Genomic DNA, 20457 nt, shown 5'->3' with positions numbered 1-20457 from the left:
AACAACTGCAGAAAGGCAGTTCGAGGAATATCTGTCTACTGAGGTAGTATGGGTTGAATTCAGAAATAGGAAAGGAGCAGTCACCTTGTTAGGTGTTTTCTATAGGCCCCCCCAATAGCAGCAGAGATGTGGAGGAACAGATTGGGAAACAGATTTTGGAAAGGTGCAGAAGTCACAGGGTAGTAGTCATGGGTGACTTTAACTACCCAAACCTTGAGTGGAAACTCTTTAGATCAAATAGTTTGGATGGGGTGGTGTTTGTGCAGTGTGTCCAGGAAACTTTTCTAACACAGTATGTAGATTGTCCGACCAGAGGGGAGGCAATATTGGATTTGGTACTTGGTAATGAACCAGGGCAAGTGGTAGATTTGTTAGTGGGGGAGCATTTTGGAGATAGTGACCACAATTCTGTGACTTTCACTTTACTAATGGAGAGGGATAGGTGCGTGCAACAGGGCAAGGTTTACAATTGGGGGAAGGGTAAATACAATGTTGTCAGACAAGAATTGAAGTGCATAAGTTGGGAACATCGGCTGTCAGGGAAGGGTGGAACTTGTTCAAGGCACAGGTACTACTTGTCCTTGATATGTATGTCCCTGTCAGGCAGGGCAGAGATGGTCGAGTGAGGGAACCATGGTTGACAAGAGAGGTTGAATGTCTTGTTAAGAGGAAAAAGGAGACTTATGTAAGGCTGAGGAAACAAAGTTCAGACAGGGCACTGGAGGGATAAAAGATAGCCAGGAGGGAACTGAAGAAAGGGATTAGGAGAGCTAAGAGAGGGCATGAACAATCTTTGGCAGGTAGGATCAAGGAAAACCCCAAGGCCTTTTACACATATGAGAAATATGAGAATGACTAGAGCGAGGGTAGGTCCGATCAAGGACAGTAGCGGGAGATTGTGTATTGAGTCTGAAGTGATAGGAGAGGTCTTGAACGAGTACTTTTCTTCTGTATTTACAAATGAGAGGGGCCATATTGTTGGAGAGGACAGTGTGAAACAGACTGGTAAGCTCGAGGAAATACTTGCTAGGAAGGAAGATGTGTTGGGCATTTTGGCAAACTTGAGGATAGGCAAATCCCCCAGGCCTGACGGGATGTATCCAAGGATTCTATGGGAAGCAAGAGATGAAATTGCAGAGCCGTTGGCAATGATCTTTTCGTCCTCACTGTCAACAGGGGTGGTACCAGGGGATTGGAGAGTGGCGAATGTCGTGCCAAAAAAAGGGACTAGGGATAACCCTGGGAATTACAGGCCAGTTAGTCTTACTTCGGTGGTAGGCAAAGTAATGGAAAGGGTACTGAAGGATAGGATTTCTGAGCATCTGGAAAGACACTGCTTGATTAGGAATAGTCAGCACGGATTTGTGAGGGGTAGGTCTTGCCTTACAAGTCTTATTGAATTATTTGAGGCGACCACCCAGCATGTGGATGAAGGTAAAGCAGTGGATGTAGTGTACATGGATTTTAGTAAGGCATTTGATAAGGTTCCCCATGGTAGGCTTATGCAGAAAGTAAGGAGGCATAGGATAGTGGGAAATTTGGCCAGTTGGATAACAAACTGGCTAACCGATAGAAGTCAGAGAGTGGTGGTGGATGGCAAACATTCAGCCTGGATCCCAGTTACCAGTGGCGTACCGCAGGGATCAGTTCTGGGTCCTCTGCTGTTTGTGATTTTCATTAATGACTTTGATGAGGGAGTTGAAGGATGGGTTAGTAAATTTGCAGACAATACGAAGATTGGTGGAGTTGTGGATAGTGAGGAGGGCTGTTGTCGGCTGCAAAGAGACATAGATAGGATGCAGAGCTGGGCTGAGAAGTGGCAGATGGAGTTTAACCCTGAAAAGTGTGAGGTTGTCCATTTTGGAAGGACAAATATGAATGCGGAATACAGGGTTAACGGTAGAGTTCTTGGCAATGTGGAGGAGCAGAGAGATCTTGGGGTCTATGTTCATACATCTTTGAAAGTTGCCACTCAAGTGGATAGAGCTGTGAAGAAGGCCTATGGTGTGCTAGCGGTCATTAACAGAGGGATTGAATTTAAGAGCCGTGAGGTGATGATGCAGCTGTACAAAACTTTGGTACGGCCACATTTGGAGTACTGTGTACAGTTCTGGTTGCCTCATTTTAGGAAGGATGTGGAAGCTTTGGAAAAGGTGCAAAGAAGATTTACCAGGATGTTGCCTGGAATGGAGAGTAGGTCTTACGAGGAAAGGTTGAGGGTGCTAGGCCTTTTCTCATTAGAACGGAGAAAGATGAGGGGCGACTTGTTGAGGTTTACAAGATGATCAGGGGAATAGATAGAGTAGACAGTCAGAGACTTTTTCCCCGGGTGGAACAAACCATTACAAGGGGACATAAATTGAAGGTGAATGGTGGAAGATATAGGGGGGATGTCAGAGGTAGGTTCTTTACCCAGAGAGTAGTGGGGGCATGGAATGCACTGCCTGTGGAAGTAGTTAAGTCGGAAACATTAGGGACCTTCAAGCAGCTATTGGATAGATACATGGATTACGGTAGAATGATATAGTGTAGATTAATTTGTTCTTAAGGGCAGCACTGTAGCATTGTGGATAGCACAATTGCTTCACAGCTCCAGGGTCCCAGGTTCGATTCCGGCTGGGGTCACTGTCTGTGCGGAGTCTGCACATCCTCCCAGTGTGTGCGTGGGTTTCCTCCGGGTGCTCCAGTTTCCTCCCACAGTCCGAAGATGTGCAGGTTAGGTGGATTGACCATGATAAATTGCCCTTAGTGTCCAAAATTGCCCTTAGTGTTGGGTGGAGGTGTTGACCTTGGGTAGCGTGCTCTTTCCAAGAGCCGGTGCAGACTCAATGGGCCGAATGGCCTCCTTCTGCACTGTAAATTCTATGATAATCTATGATTAATCTGGGACAAAGGTTCGGCACAAAATCGTGGGCCGAAGGGCCTGTTCTGTGCTGTATTTTTCTATGTTCTATGTTCTATATATCCTTCAGATGGAACCTGGATTTGCGGTTAAAAAATACAGTGCACAGCAGTTTGTGGAAAGAACTGTGCTCATAGCTTCAAGAAACACAAGCTGTATTTTATTCCTAACTGATGTAATCCTAGAATCATAGAATGTACAGTGCAGAAGGAGGCCATTCGGCCCATCAAGTCTGCACCGGCCCTTGGAAAGAGCACCCTACCTAAGCCCACATCTCCACCCTATCCTAGTAACCCTCCCTAACATTTTTATTTTGGACACCAAGGGCAATTTAGCATAGCCAATCCACCTAACCTGCACATTTTTGGACTGCGGGAGGAAACCAGATCACCCGGAGGAAACCCACGCAGGCACGGGGGAACGTGCAGACTCCTCACAGACAGTGATCCAAGCCTGGAATCGAATCCGGGACCCTGGAGCTGTGAAGAAACTGTGCTAACCACTATGCTACAGTGCAGTAGTGAAGCGACCCGTTAGAGGTTAGGGTGCATAGGTAGATGCAAAGTATAATAAGCTGCAGGAGCCTATAATTAATTTTAAACACTCATTTTCTTCCCTTCTGCATTTGTTAAATTTTTGTATTTTTGATTCAATAAGGAGCGTTGATGGTACATTTAAGGAAAGCTGGCTCGCAGTCGGGTAGATAGTTTTTGCAGGAGTGCACAGAAGGTAAACCAGGAAGCCCAAATACGTTATCAGAGCTAACTGAAACGAAGGTGGTACAAAATCCTGTTATGGTTGACTGGAGTCCATTTCACAGAATCCTTACAATGCAGAAAGAGGCCATTTGGTCCATCGAGTCTGCGCCGACCCTATGAAAGAGCACTCTATCCAGGTCGGAATTGAATCTGGGTCCCTGGTGCTGTGAGGCAACGGTGCTAACCAATGTGCCACAGTGCATTTCTCCCAGCACAGCACATTGAAGCATCACTAGAATAGGCGGATGATGGGATAATAGCTTAATCACACACCATCCCTTTCACCCCCTGAGATATACTGCGGTGATGAGAAGGTGCCTTCCCAAAAGAATGAGGGGGGACAAAAAAGACAAGAAAAATTATAAGGAAATAAAATGGGAGAAAGGAAATAGTGGCACCCCTGAAGAGATTCCAGAAAGGATATGAGAATTAATAAATAAGGAATGGTAATGTTTTTATGGATTGTTTTGTTTCTATATGTATAAAATGAATCGGAGGACCCCAGTTTAAAAAGGCAGAGAGAAAGCCCTGCACTGGAGTAGTGTTAAATCTGGCACGAATTTACAAAAAAAGGGTGGGAGGTTAGCCCAGGGATCTATAAACTTCAGTTTTGCATTCACAGTTGGGGAGTGGCAGAATATTTTAAATGGAACAAAAATGAAAGAGAGAACGACAAAAAAAAACATGAATTCAAGCCATTGGTTTTTTTGAATATATAACTTGTGTTAGCCCAGTAGAAAATCAGTAGATTTAATATACCTAGAATTTAGGAAGGTCCTTGACATACAACCACATAGAAAGGCATGAAATAGACCTACGCTTTTTAAGTGGATACCTAACTAGCTGTGTTAAAAGATGCAAAGAACAGTTATCATAGAATCATATATTACAGAAGAGGCCCTTCGACTCATCAAGCCTGCACCGATTAAAAAAAACATACTCTAATCTACACTAATCCCACTTCCCAGCACTTGGCCCATTGCCTCGAATGTTATAACATTTCAAGTGCTCACTCAAGTACTTTCTAAAGATCATGAGGTTTCCTGCCTCAACTACCCTCCCAGGCAGTGAATTCCAGATTCTGGGTGAAAAATTTCTTCCTCACATCCCCTCTGAACCTCCTGCCTTTCACCTCAAAATTATGCCCGCTTGTTATTGACCCTTCAACTAAGGGGAAGAGCTGCTTTCTATCCATTCTATCCTTGCTCCTCAATCTTTTAAAAAAAAATTTAGAGTACCCAATTCATTTTTTCCAATTAAGGGGCAATTTAGCATGGACAATCCACCTACACGGCACATCTTTGGGCTGTGGGGCGAAACCCATGCAAACACGGGAAGAATGTGAAAACTCCACACGGATAGTGACTCAGAGCCGGGATCGAACCTGGGACCTCGGTGCCGTGAGGTAGCAGTTCTAACCACTGAGCCACCATGCTGCCCTTTTGCTCCTCAATCTTATGCACATCAATCAGGTCCCCTCTCAGCCTTCTCTACTCCAAAGAAAACAACCCGTGCTCCTCCAGCCTCTCTGCAGAGCTAAAATGTTCCATCCCAGGTAACATCTTGGTGAATATCCTCTGCACCCTCTCTAGTGCAATTACATCCTTCTTATAGTCCGGTGACCAGAACTGAATACTCCAGCTGTGGCCCAACCAAAATCCTGTCCAGCTCCAACATAACCTCCCTGCTCTTATAGTCTATGCCACGACTGATAAAGGCAAGTGTCCCGTATGCCTTAACTACCCTATTAACCTATCCTACCGCCTTCAGGGATGTCTGGACAAGCACCCCAAAATCCCCCTGAGCTTCTGAATGTCCAGCCATTTATTGAGTGCTCCCTTGTTGTGTTACTCCTTCCAAAGTGCATCACCTCACACTTTTCAGAGTTAAACTCCACCTGCCACTGATCTGCCGATCTGACTAATCAGTCTATATCTTCCTGTAACCCAAGACCTTCTTCTTCACTGTCAACCTCCCAGCCAATTGAAGGCTCTGTTAACGGCACCTCTGCCGTTCTTGCTGGCTTGTTACTCCACAAGTCCAGTGGTAGTGGCAGCCCGGAGTGTGGGGGCAATGGAAGCAACATGTGAGACTGGAGGGGGCATTTGTGTGGTCACCGATCTGTGATAATCACAGGTTTGCTCCAGGGGGGCTGGACAGGGGCTTTAGGAAGTGGCAGCGGGCAGGGATTGAGAGATTTGGGGATCTCTTCATTGAGGAGGGTTTCCCGAGCCTGGAGGAGCTAGAGGAGGAGTTTGAGTTACCGTGTGGGAACGGGTTCCGGTACCTGCAGGTACAGGACTTTGTCCGGAGGCAAGTTCCAAGCTTCCTTCGCCTCCCTCTAAGGGGACGACAGGATAAGGTGATGTCTAAAACAGGGATTGGGGTGGGGAGGGGTCTCGGAAATATATAAGGAACTGATGGAGTGGGAAGGGGTCCCAATCAGGGAGGTGAAGAGGAAGTGGGAGGAAGAGTTGGAGTGGAGTTGGAAGTCGGGCTCATGGAGAAGGCCCTGAGGAGAGTCAATGCATCCTCGTCGTGTGCCAGGCTCAGCCTGATGCAGTTCAAGGTGGTCCACAGGGCTCATAATACGTTGGCCCGGATGAGTAGGGTTTTTGAGGAGGTGGAGGCCAGATGTTGGCGGTGCAGGGGAAGTCCGGCGAATCATGTAATTATGCTTTGAGCGTGTCCGAAGAGGAGGGGATTTTGGCAGGGATTCTCAGAAGTCATGTCAGAGGTCCTGGAAGGGAGGGTGAATCCGAGTCCATTGGTGGCAATATTTGGAGTGTCGGAAGATCGGGGAGCCCAGAGAGGAAGAAAGGCCGACATTTTGGCCTTTGCCTTCCTGGTGGCCCGGAGACGGATTTTACTGGGATGGAGCGACTCGGAGCCTCCAAAGTCAGGGGTGTGGGTCAGTGACATGGCAGCGTTTCTTCGGCTAGAAAAGATTAAGTTCACCTTAAGGGATTCATTACAGGGGTTCGCTCAGAGTTGGCAGCCGTTCCTCAACTTCTTTAAGGAAAACTGACCGTCAGAAGGAGAGGGGGGGCGGGGGGGGCATGGAAGTGAAGAATAAGGGCAGGGAATCTAATATATGGGTAGCTAGGAGTTAAAGCGGGGGGGGAAATTGGGTATGTGATTGTGGGGCATTTGCGTGTGATGGACCGCTCTGTTGTTTGGAATGTTAAAATTATAAATACCTCAATAAAATATTTTCTAAAACAAAACAAACACCCGGCCAATCTTTGTGTGATCTGCAAGCTTACATATCATCCCCCCCCCCCCCCCCCAACTTTCTTATATATAGATCACAAACAATAAGGGACCAAGCACTGATCCCTTTGGCACACTACTGGATACCGGCCTCCAGTCTCACAAACAGCCTTCTATCACCACCCTCTGTCTCCTATCACTAAGCCAATTTTTGATCCAACTTGCCACTTACCCTTGATCCCATGTGCTTTTACCTTCTTTATCAGTCTCTCATGTGGGACCTCCTCAAAGGCTTTGCTGAAACCCACATAAAATACATCAAATGCATCACCCTCATCGACATACCTGATCGCCACCCAAGAATTCAATCAAATTTGTTGGGCATAACCTCCCTCTGACAAAGCTATACTGACTGTCCATGATCAAACCTTGTCTCTCCAAGTGGAGATTGATTCTGTCCTTCAGAATTTTCTCCAATAGTTTCCCTACCACCGATGTGAGACTCAGTGGTCTGTAATTCCCTGGCTTATCTCAATCACCCTTCTTGAAACGTGGAATCACATTAGCGTACTCCAGTGCTCTGGCACCTCCCCTGGGGCCAGAGATTAATTTAAAATTTGGTTCAGAACCCCTACAATTTCCTCCGTTGCCTATCACAGCAGCCTGGGATACAACTCATCTGCACCTGGGGATTTGTCCACTTTTAAGTCCACCCATAACTCCTCACTCCCTATGTCAAACTGCTCAAGAACCTCACAGTCCCTCTGTCTGAATTTTGCACCCACATCCTTGAGATGTGAAGAACTTGTTTAACAGACAACCAATGTCATCCAGCTCGACGCACAGATTACCCCCTTGGTCCCTAATGGGTCCTACTCTTTCCTTGGTAATCCTTTTCCCGTTGATATACTTATGGAATATCTTGGGATTTCCCGTAATCTTATCCACCAGTGCTTTTTCATGCCCCCACTTTGCTCTCCTAATTGCTTTTTTGAATTCCCCCCTGCACTTTTTGTACTCCACAAGGGCCTCTATACATTTTCTCCCTTTGTTCTTTTCCTTCCTATCCAGTCCCTTATATTCCTTGATATCCAGGGATCTTTGGACTTTGCTCTTACATTAAAGGGAACATATAATAAGTTTGCCTTAAGGGATTCATTACAGGGGTTCGCTTAGTGGTGGCAGCCGTTCCTCGACTTCTTTATTGTCACAAGTAGGCTTACATTAACACCGCAATGAAGTTACTGTTAAAAGCTCCTAGTCGCCACATGGCGCCTGTTCGGGTACACAGCGGGAGAATTCAGAATGTCCAAATTACCCAACAGCACGTCTTTCGGGACTTGTGGGAGGAAACTGGAATACCCGGAGGAAACCCGCACAGACACGAGGAGAACGTGCAGACTCCGCACAGACAGTGACCCAAGCCGGGAATGTGAAGCAATAGTACTAACCACTGTGCTATCCATGTGGAGAGGTTGGATAAACTCGGTTTGTTCTCACTGGAAGGACGGAGGTTGAGGGGCAACCTGATAGAAGTCTGGGGCATGGACAAGTGGATAGTCAGAAGCTTTTTCCCAGGGTGGAAGAGTTAATTACTAGGGGACATAGGTTTAAGATGCGAGGGGCAAACTTTAGAGGAGATGTGCGAGGGAAGTTCTTTTACACCGAGGGTAGTGGGTGCCTGTAACTCCCTGCCGGAGAAGGTGGTGGAAGCAGCGACGATAGTGACGTTTAAGGGGCGTCTTTACAAATACATGAATAGGATGGGAATAGAGGGATACGGGCCCCAGAAGTGTGGAAAGTTTTAGATTAGAAGGGCAACATGGTTGTGCAGATTTAGAGGGGGCGTGGAGGGGGGTGCGAGAAAGAATATTTTTACGCAGCGAGTGGTAATTAAAAGAATCAAACCTGAGACCCTGGTGCTGTGAAGCCACTGTGCTAACCACTGTGCTTCCTTGCCGCCCTGTTGGACCCGTATCCTCGTCAATTCCATTTCGAACACCTCCCATTATTCTGCTGTAGATTTACACAGAAGAAGCAGTTCCCAGTCTACTTCGGCCAGATCCTGCCTTATTTTAATAAAATCAGCCTTCCCCCAATCCAAAACCCTTTTTTGCAGACCATCTTTAGCCTTTTCCTTTTTTTTTTTTTTTTTTTTTATAAATGTTTTATTGAAAATTTTTTCCCAAACAACAATTTTTCCCCTCTTACAAAGCAAACGCAACAATAACAATACAGAAATTTTAAACAATACACAAGTAACAAAACCCCTTTATCTTTGACCTAAACTAAACCCCCCCTCCCCCCACCCCCCCCCCCCCCCCCCCCCCTCCCCCTGGGTTGCTGCTGCTGGTCATCTGTCTTCCCTCTAACGTTCCCCTAGGTAGTCGAGAAATGGCTGCCACTGCCTGGTGAACCCTTGAGCCGATCCTCTCAGGGCAAACTTTATCTGCTCCAGTTTAATGAACCCCGCCATATCATTTACCCAGGCCTCCAGTCCGGGGGGTTTCGCCTCCTTCCACATGAGTAGGATCCTGCGCCGGGCTACTAGGGACGCAAAGGCCACAACGTCGGCCTCTTTCGCCTCCTGCACTCCCGGCTCTTCCGCAACCCCAAATAGAGCTAACCCCCAGCCTGGTTTGACCCGGGCCTTCACCACCCGCGAAATCACTCCCGTCACTCCCTTCCAATACCCTTCCAGTGCCGGGCATGCCCAAAACATATGTGCGTGGTTTGCCGGGCTCCCGCCACACCTCCCACATTTGTCCTCCACTCCAAAGAACCTGCTCAATCTTGCTCCCGTTATGTGTGCTCTATGTAGCACCTTAAATTGAATCAGGCTAAGCCTGGCGCATGAGGAAGAGGAATTTACCCTGCTTAGGGCATCAGCCCACATACCCTCCTCTATCTCCTCCCCTAGTTCTTCTTCCCACTTTCCTTTTAGTTCGCCCACCGACTCCTCCCCCTCTTCCCTCATCTCTCGGTAAATCTCTGACACCTTGCCCTCTCCGACCCACACCCCTGAAAGCACCCTGTCCTGTATCCCCTGTGTCGGGAGCAATGGAAATTCCCTCACCTGTTGTCTAGTAAATGCCCTCACCTGCATATATCTCAAGAAATTTCCCCGGGGCAACTTATACTTTTCCTCCAATGCTCCCAAGCTCGCAAAAGTCCCATCTATAAATAAATCTCCCACCCTCCTAATTCCCAACTGGAACCAGCTCTGAAATCCTCCATCCATTCTTCCTGGGGCGAACCTATGGTTGTTCCTGATTGGGGACCCCACCAGGGCTCCCCGCACCCCTCTCTGTCGCCTCCACTGTCCCCAGATATTCAATGTTGCCGCCACCACCGGGTTCGTGGTAAACTTTTTAGGTGAGATCGGTAGCGGCGCCGTCACCAGCGCCTCTAAACTCGTCCCTTTACAGGACTTTCTCTCCAGTCTTTCCCACGCCGCTCCCTCACCCTCCATCATCCATTTACGTATCATTGCCACATTGGCGGCCCAATAGTAATCGCCCAAGTTCGGTAGTGCCAATCCTCCTCTGTCCCTACTACGCTGAAGGAACCCCCTCCTTACTCTCGGAACTTTCCCTGCCCACACGAAGCTCGTGATGCTCCTGTCTATTTTATTAAAAAAGGTCTTAGTGATTAGTATAGGGAGACATTGAAATACAAATAAGAACCTCGGGAGGACCATCATCTTAATTGCTTGCACCCTGCCCGCCAGCGATAGAGGCTGCATGTCCCACCTCTTGAAGTCCTCCTCCATTTGTTCTACCAACCGTGTCAGATTAAGTCTGCATCTTTAGCCTTTTCCATGACAAATTTAAAACGTACAGTATTGTAGTCACTATCACTAGATATCATCCACCCTTATTGCAGTAACAGTAACTCCTTAATTAATAATGCAACATCACCTCCCTCTTTTACACCCTCCCCTGTCCTGCCTGAAGATCCTATATCCTGGAATGTTGAGCTGTAAGTCTTGCCCCTCCCTCAACCACGTCTCGGTGATGGCCACAACAGCTGTTCAGGGACTAGCATCAATGTGGAAAAGGGGTGACAATGTCCAGAAATCTTATGTTTGAAAGCATTAATGAAGTTGCAAAAGACAGCTTAACAAAGCTCTCCACCTTTGATAATCGTACCAATTTTGGATCAGTTATAAATAGCAGTAAAAATTTACACCAGTAGCAGAGAACATTTAGAACATATGAAATAGGAGTAAATCCATCAGCATCCCAGGCCTGCTCCACCAAGATAATGGCTAATCTTCTGCCTCAACTCCATTTTCCTGCCAGTTCTCCAAACCTCTAGATTCCAGTGTGCGCAAAATTCTAGCAATCTCAGACCTGAATATACTCGACGATGGAGCATCCATAACCCTCTGCAGTAAACAATTCCAAAGATTCATAATCCTCCGAGTGAAGAAATCTCTCCTCAGCTCAGTCCCAAATGATTAATTAGCCCCTTATGTGCTGGATTCCCCAGACGGGGAAAATAACCTGTATCTAGCCCTTTCAATATCTTGTATGTTTCAATCACCTTGCATTCTGCTAAAATTCAGAAAGCATAGCTGTAATTTACTCAGCCTCTCATCATCGGACAAGCTGCTCAGCCCAGGGACCAATCTAGTGAACGTTTGTTATACTGCCTGTAAAGCAAGTATAATCCTTCCTTTGGCCTTTGGCATGGAGACCAGAACTACACACGATACTTGAGGTGTGACCTACTAAAGCCCTGTACAATTGTAGCAAGACTTGCTTATTCATGTACTCCAATCCCAACACGCCATTTGCTTTCTAACTGCTTGCTAACTTGGTGTTCCACGTACAAATACACCCAAGTCTCTCTGAACTTCAAAATATCACACCTTTTAAGAAATATTCCGCTTTTCTATTCCTACAACTAAAGCAGCGACTCCGATGGCTGGGTCATGTGACCCAAATGGATGACAGGCGCATCTCAAAGATATGCGGTACATACACATCTGCAGTACGAGGACATCATTACATGAAACCTCAAGTTGACAGGGATTCGAGTCGATGCATGGGAAGTCCTTGCTGCTGACTGGGGTATTTGGAGACAAGCAGTCAGGAAGGGTGTGGAAAAAGCAGGGGACAAAATAAATGACCAGATGGCAGGAGAGCCGGCCAGAAAAAAAAAAAATCCATCGACCTCAGGCAAACGCTAATCATCTGTGCCAGCTGCAGAAGGAACTGCCACTCGCGAATTGACCTCCACAGCCACTACAGACAATGTTCAATACAGAAGTGACTAACACCCTGGGCACCGTCCACCATCTCCAGAGACAAATTGATGCCAAAGAAGATTACCAGGGTGAATAACCTCACACTTCCTCACATTATACTCCATCTGTCACCTAGTTGTCTATCTACTTAACATGTCTATATACCTCATGATTCGATTTTGGATTTGTCACGTATACGGGAGGTACAGTGACAGTCCAGGCAGATCTTTACATGCATGAAAAAACATAGGATATACGATAAATGTACAATGTAAACACATAGACATCAGGTGAAGCATATGGAGTATAGTGCTACAACAGTAAAGAAGATGCGTAGAGAGATCAGTTCGGTTCATAGGAGGGCCATTCAAGAGTCTGCAGCCTTTCGCTGTATTTATTTTATAGCCTGACATTTCCACTTGGCATTATGTCATCAGTAAACTTGGGTACATTACTCGCAGTCTCTGTTCATCTAAGTCATTAATATATATTGTAAATAGCTGAACTAGCACTGATTCTGATAGCACCCCCACTAGTTAAATAAAGCCTGCCAATTTGATAATGTCCTGTTATCACTCCTTTCTGTGAACCAATTCTATATCCATGCTAAAATATTACTCTCAACTCCATGAGACCTTATCTTTTATATTAACCTTTTGTGAGGCATCTTATGGAAATAAGATAAATAAATCCTCTGGAAATTCAAGTATACTACGTCTATCATTTCCCCTTTATCTATCCTATGAGATACACCCAGGACTCTAATAAAATTGTAAAACCATGCTGACTTTGCCTGATCATACCATAATTTTTGAAGTGCATTTTTAAAAAATAAATTTAGAGTACCCAATTCTTTTTTCCAATTAAGGGGCAATTTAGCGTGGCCAATCCACCTACCTGCACATCATTGGGTTGCAAGGGTGGAACCCACACAGACACGGGGAGAATGTGCAAACTTCTCACGGACAGTGACCTGGGCTCAAACCTGGGTCCTCGGCACCGTGAGGCAGCAGTGCTAACCAATGCACCGCCGTGTCGCCCCCTTGAAGTGCATTTTTAAGACTTCCTTAATAATAGATTCCAGCTTTTTCCCGATGATTGAAATCAGCCACTTGGCCTGTAGTTCCCTTTATTCTCTCTCTCTCCTTCCTTTCTTTCTTGAATGGCAGTTACCGTTGCTAGCTTTCAATTCACTGGGACCGTTCTAGAACCTAGGGAATTTTTGGAAAATCATAGCTAGTGTATCCACTATCCCTGCAACCACCTATTTAGAACTCTTGGATGTAGGTAAACAGGAATCTGGAGTGGGTAGGAAAAATTGCCAAAAAGGTAAGTAGTGTCATTTAATGCAGAGAAATACAAAGTCATAAACTAGGGAATGGAAACAAACAGTAGGGAAACAAAATGGATGAAAGAACACAGCAGTGAGAACCTGGGGTTTTAGTATGGGGAATGAACAAGGGAGTATGACTAATTGAACTATGCTTTCAAAGAGTTGGCAGGAGCATTTTAAAAAAATATTTCTCTTGAACATTTTTTTGACAAGTACAAAACAAGAAAACAATCCAAGAAAGTTAACACCCACCCTTGCCCCTGCCCCCCCCCCAAACCCTACCCCCCAACAGTATAAAATAAACGGCTGCCAACTTTTGTAGAATCCCTTAATTGCACCCCTGATGGTGTACTTAATTTTTTCAAGATGCGGAAATAAGATCCTCAGCCACACGGAGGCATTGGGTGGAGAAGCTGACCACCAATTCTACAGAACCCGCTCGAGAGCAATAAGCGAAGCGAAGGCTAATACATCCTCCCCCTACTGCAGTTCCAGCACGTCTGATACCCCAAATATGGCCCCAAGGGACTGGGCTCCAATTCAATTTGTAGAATCGCCGACATGGTGCTGAAGGAGGAAACCCAAAATCTTAAGCTCAGGACACAACCAGAACATGTGTACATGGTTTGCCGGCCCTTCCCACAACATTCACACTTATCCTCCACTCCCACAAATAGCCAACTCATCTTAACCTTGTTAAAAGCTCCAGGTGTACCATCATTAACTATATAAACCCAAGTCTTGCACATGACGAAGTAGCGTTCTCCCTTCACAGAGCCTCATACCAGACCCCTTCTTTCAACTCCGCCCCAAACTCCTCCTCCCACTTGGCCTTAATCCCCTCCAGGGATGAAATGAAAATCGCTTATTGTCACAAGAAGGCTTCAAATGAAGTTATTGTGAAAAGTCCCTAGTCGCCACATTCCGGCGCCTGTTCGGGGAGGCTGGTACGGGAATTGAACCGTGCTGCTGGCCTGCCTTGGTCTGCTTTCAAAGCCAGCGATTTAGCCCTGTGCTAAACCAGCCCCTGTGCAGTATCCTCTGCCAGGGATAAAGAACAAAGAACAGTATAGCACAAGAACAGGCCCTTCGGCCCTCCAAACCTGCGCCGATCACATGTCCTATCTAGACGAAGCACTTATATCCTTCTATACCCCATCTGTTCATGTGCCTATCCAGATAAGTCTCAAAGGTCGCTAACGTATCTGCCTCAACCACCTCACTTGGCAGTGCATTCCAGACCACCACCCTCTGTGTAAAAAAACATTCCCCCACACATCGCCACTGAACCTTTCCCCCCTCACCTTGAACTTGTGTCCCCTTGTAATTGTCATTTCCGCCCTGGGAAAAAGCCTCCAACTGTTCACCCTATCTATACCCCTCATGATTTTATAAACTTCTATCAGGTCGCCCCTCAGCCTCCATCTCTCTCGGGAGAACAATTACAGTTTATTCAATCTCTAATACCCTCTTTACCAGGCAACATTCTGGTAAACATTTTCTGCACTCTTTCCAAAGCCTCCACGTCCTTCTGGTAGTGCGGTGACCAGAATTGGACACAGTATTCCAAATGTGGCCTAACCGACGTTCTATATAACTGTAAAATAATTTTTGAGCTTTTATACTCTACATCCCGTCCGATGAAGGCAAGCATGCCATATGCTTTCTTTACCACCATTTCCACCTGTGCTGCCACTTTTAAGGAACTGTAGACCTGTATGCCCAGGTCTTTGTGTCTCTACGCTCCTGATGGTTCTGCCATTTACATTATAGCTCCCACCTGAATTAGATCTACCAAAATGCATCACCTCACATTTATCCGGGTTAAATTCCGTCTGCCATTTCTCTGCCCAATTTTGCAGCCTATCTATATCCTGCTGTATTCTCTGACAATCTTCATCACTATCCACATCTCCTGCAATCTTAGTATCATAGAATTTACAGTGCAGAAGGAGGCCATTCGGCCCATCAAGTCTGCCCCAGCTCTTTGAAAGAGCACCCTACCCAAGCCCACACCTCCACCCTATCCCCACATCCCAGTAACCCCACCCAACACTAAGGGCAATTTGGGACACTAAGGGCAATTTAGCATGGCCAATCCACCTAACCTGCACATCTTTGGACTGTGGGAGGAAACCGGAGCACCCGGAGGAAACCCACGCAGACACGGGGAGAACGTGCAGACTCCGCACAGTCAGTGACCCAAGCCGGGAATCAAACCTGGGACCCTGGAGCTGTGAAGCAATTGTGCTAACCACAATGCTACCATGCTGCCCTTCTGTAAACTTGCTCACCAGACCAGCTAAGTTTTCTTCCAAGTCCTTTATTTTATTTATTTTTTGTAAATTTAGAGTACCCAATTCATTTTTTCCAATTAAGGGGCAATTTAGCGTGGCCACTCCACCTACCCTGCACATCTTTGGGTTGTGGGGGTGAAACCCACGTAAACAAGGGGAGAATGTGCAAACTCCACACGGACAGTGACCCAGAGCCAGGAGCGAACCTAGGACCTCGGCGCCGCGAGGCAGCAATGCTAACCACTGCGCCACCGTGCTGCCCGCAAGTCATTTATATATATTACAAAGAGCAGAGGTCCCAGTGCTGATCCCTGCGGAACACCATTAGTTACAGACCGCCATTCGGAAAAACACTCTTCCGCTGCTACCCTCTGTTCTGTGGCCAAGCAAGTTCGGAATCCATCTAGCTAATTCAACCCTGACCCCGTGTGATTTAATCTTTTGCACCAGCCATGAGGGACCTTGTCAAATGCTTTACTAAAGTCCATTTAGATGATATCCACAGCCCTTCCCTCGCCAATCATTTTTGACACCTCTTCAAAAAACTCAATTAAATTAGCGAGACATGACCTCCCTCGTACAAAGCCATGCTGTCTGTTACTAATAAGACCATTTGCTTCCAAATGTGCATAGATCCTATCTCTGAGAATCTTTTCCAACAATTTCACTATCACCGAGATCAAGCTCACTGGCCTATAATTACACGGGTTATCCTTGCTACCTTGCTTAAATAACGGGACAATTCACATAAATTCCTGAAGAACTCCCGTCCTTCGTCCCCACGAGCGACAGACCCCTTTCCAACAGCAATGATGGTGGCACTACCGGAAAAATGGGAAGATCTTCCTCGTAAAGTCCTGAACCTGCAGATACCTAAAATTATTCTGTCTGCGAGAGCCCAACCCTCTCTGACAGCTCCTCTAAACTCACGAATCGCCCCTCCAGAAACAAATCCATCATTCCTTCCATCCCCTTGTCCTCCCAGCCTCTAAAACTGGCATCTAATCTACTAACACTGTTGCTTCACAACGCCAGGGACCCGGGTTCGATTCCCGGCTTGGGTCACTGTCTGTGTGGATTCTGCACATTCTCAGTGTGTCTGCGTGGGTTTCCTCCGGGTGCTCCGGTTTCCTCCCACAAGTGTCGAAAGACGTGCTTGTTAGGTGAATTGGACATTTTGAATTCTCCCTCTGTGTACCCAAACAGGCGCCCGAGTGTGGCGACTAGGATATTTCATTGCAGTGTTAATGTAAGCCTACTTGTGACATTAATAAAGATTAATTATTATATGGTTAGCACAAATCGTCGCCAAATTCGACACCGCTCCTAATTTAAAGTTCTGCCAAAACTGTCTCCATATTCTTTGAGAAGGTGACTGAACAGGTAGACGAGGGTAGAGCAGTTGATGTGGTGTATATGGATTTCAGCACAGCGTTTGATAAGGTTCCCCACGGTAGGCTATTGCAGAAAATACGGAGGCTGGGGATTGAGGGTGATTTAGAGATGTGGATCAGAAATTGGCTAGCTGAAAGAAGACAGAGGGTGGTGGTTGATGGGAAATGTTCAGAATGGAGTTCAGTTACAAGTGGAGTACCACAAGGATCTGTTCTGGGGCCGTTGCTGTTTGTCATTTTTATCAATGACCTAGAGGAAGGCGCAGAATGGTGGGTGAGTAAATTTGCAGACGACAATAAAGTCGGTGGTGTTGTCGATAGTGTGGAAGGATGTAGCAGGTTACAGAGGGATATAGATAAGCTGCAGAGCTGGGCTGAGAGGTGGCAAATGGAGTTTAATGTAGAGAAGTGTGAGGTGATTCACTTTGGAAGGAATAACAGGAATGCGGAATATTTGGCTAATGGTAAAGTTCTTGGAAGTGTGAATGAGCAGAGGGATCTAGGTGTCCATGTACATAGATCCCTGAAAGTTGCCACCCAGGTTGATAGGGTTGTGAAGAAGGCCTATGGAGTGTTGGCCTTTATTGGTAGAGGGATTGAGTTCCGGAGTCAGGAGGTCATGTTGCAGCTGTACAGAACTCTGGTACGGCCGCATTTGGAGTATTGCGTACAGTTCTGGTCACCGCATTATAGGAAGGACGTGGAGGCTTTGGAGCGGGTGCAGAGGAGATTTACCAGGATGTTGCCTGGTATGGAGGGAAAATCTTATGAGGAAAGGCTGATGGACTGGAGGTTGTTTTCGTTGGAGAGAAGAAGGTTAAGAGGAGACTTAATAGAGGCATACAAAATGATCAGGGGGTTGGATAGGGTGGACAGTGAGAGCCTTCTCCCGCGGATGGATATAGCTGGCACGAGGGGACATAACTTTAAACTGAGGGGTAATAGATATAGGACAGAGGTCAGAGGTAGGTTCTTTACGCAAAGAGTAGTGAGGCCGTGGAATGCCCTACCTGCTACAGTAGTGAACTCGCTAACATTGAGGGCATTTAAAAGTTTATTGGATAAACATATGGATGATAATGGCATAGTGTAGGTTAGATGGCTTTTGTTTCGGTGCAACATCGTGGGCCGAAGGGCCTGTACTGCGCTGTATCGTTCTATGTTCTATATCTTCAGCATAGGGATCACCACTGGATTACCAGAGTGTCTCCCTGGAGAAAACGTCACCCAAACCGCATCCTGGTCCACGCACCAGCCCAACACCTTCTACGCATTGTCCACCCAATAGTAATATATCAGGCTCAGCAACTCCCCGACTGCTGGTCCCTCTGCAGAGCTGTTGTTCAAATCCTGGCTACCTTGCCCACCCATATGAAGGACGAGATCAATCTCACCACCCCAGCAAAAAACTATTTTGGTAAAACAGATAAACATTGGAATAAAAACAAAAACCGTGACAAAATGTTCATCTTCACAGATTGAACTCGGACTGGAGGGAGGCTATCCCACACCTCTGTAGATCAGCCTTAACCCTACTCATCAGACTCGTAAAGTTCAATTTGCAAAGCCAGGCCCACTCCCGAGCCACCTGCACCCCAAAGTACCTGAAGTGAATGCCCGTTAGACGGAATGGCAGCACCCCCCAGATTAGCTCCCTTCCCTGGCGGAGTAACCACAAAACACTCACTTTTCTCCAAATTTAGCTTTTATCCAGAAAAAGCCCCAAACCGCTTAACAGGGCCATTATGTTCCCCATTGTGGGGACTGGATCCGCAATGTACAATAACAGATCATCAGCACACAGGACACCCTATGCTCCACAACCACCCCTACCCCCCCCAGGGAATTTTCACAGTAACTTCACTGCAGTGTTAATGTAAGCCTACTTGTGACACTAATAAAGATTATTATTGAAATCAATAACCCCCTCCACTTATCCGAATTCCTCAAAGCAATGACCAAAGGCTCAACCGACAACCCGAACAGGAGAGGGGACATGGGGCACCCCTGCCTCGTTCCCTTGTGCAGCTGGAAATACTTCAAGCTCACATTATTTGTACAGACGCTGGCCTTGGGTTCCTTATATAGTAGCTTAACCCACAACAAACTTGGGCCCTATCCCAAATCGCTCCAACACCACGAACAAATAACTCCACTCTGCCCGATCAAAGACCTTCTCTGCACCCAACGCCACAATAACCTGCTGTTCCCCCCTCTTCCGACAAGGTCAAATTCACATTCACTGGCGCCGCACATTAGAAGGTAACCGCCTACTCTTTATGAGCCCTGTTTGATCCTCCCCAACAACCTGAGGGAGACACTCCTCCAACCTGAGTGCTAACACTTTAGCCAAAACCTTTGATGTGTTTGATGGGGACAGTGTAGAGGGAGCTTTACTTTGCATCCAGTAAAGAGATTGGCCAGTATGACCCACACTCCACTGGATACTTAGCTTTCTTTAAAAGAAGCGAAATGGGTGCCTGCATCATTGTCTCCAGGAGCAACCCGCCCGTTACCAAATCTTCGTAAAACGCCTCAATGCCCTATTCACCTTGTCTGGTACGGTCAACATCCCATCTCCCATACCCAACCTGAACGATCTGAGTAGGCACAAGCACAATGGGCCGAATGGCCTCCTGCTATGCCGTATGGTTCTATGATGATTCGAACGGTATTATGTCCTGTGAAGAAGCTATCTGCTGGTTAATTATAAAATTGAGTTGAACGATTTTCACTGAACTGTGCTATGTTATTCTTTAGTAAATTCAGAAAGTGGGCATTCTTTATACACACTTTCCAAAACTACAGATCCATTATATTGGTCTAAGTGTTCGCAATATATGCTCTTATTTGCGTCTCTCACATGTCTTGGCCTCAGGTTGAACAGCAGCAATTTATTAACTAAAGGCCTACATTCCCACACACAGGACCCATTGAAAAGCAGGGTCAGGATTGCTGCACAATATTTGACCAGGAATTAGGATACCGTTATGACCATTTCTACGAGAACATTATTAGAAACCAAAAAAATTAATTTGTGCCCGCATTACCTCTAGACTTTAGTCATCCAAAACTCTGCTCCCTGAGTCAACTTACACCAGGACAAATTCACCTATCAACTCGGCGTTCGCTGATCTACACTGGTTCCTAATCAAGCAACGCCTTCACTTTAAAATTCTCAACCTTGTTTTCAAATCCCTACATGTATTCCTCTAATCCTCGCCTCTTGAGAATGCCTGAGTTTAATTACTCCATCATTGTTGGCTATGTCATTAGTTGCCAAGTGCCCTAGCACTGAAATGCCCT

General features: G+C 46.4%; 1 protein-coding gene across 2 annotated transcripts in view; it reads right to left on the bottom strand.

The window, feature by feature from the left end:
- setd1ba (SET domain containing 1B, histone lysine methyltransferase a) overlaps window positions 1–20457 on the bottom strand; it is a 255841-nt gene that overhangs the window by 222950 nt on the left and 12434 nt on the right. The gene's annotated exons all lie outside the window — the stretch shown is intronic.

This window comes from Scyliorhinus torazame, chromosome 1 (genome assembly GCF_047496885.1).
Source record: "Scyliorhinus torazame isolate Kashiwa2021f chromosome 1, sScyTor2.1, whole genome shotgun sequence".
NCBI lineage: Eukaryota > Metazoa > Chordata > Chondrichthyes > Carcharhiniformes > Scyliorhinidae > Scyliorhinus > Scyliorhinus torazame.
The sequence above is the reverse complement of the archived record's forward strand: the minus strand, read 5'-3'. Positions and strand labels throughout refer to the sequence as shown.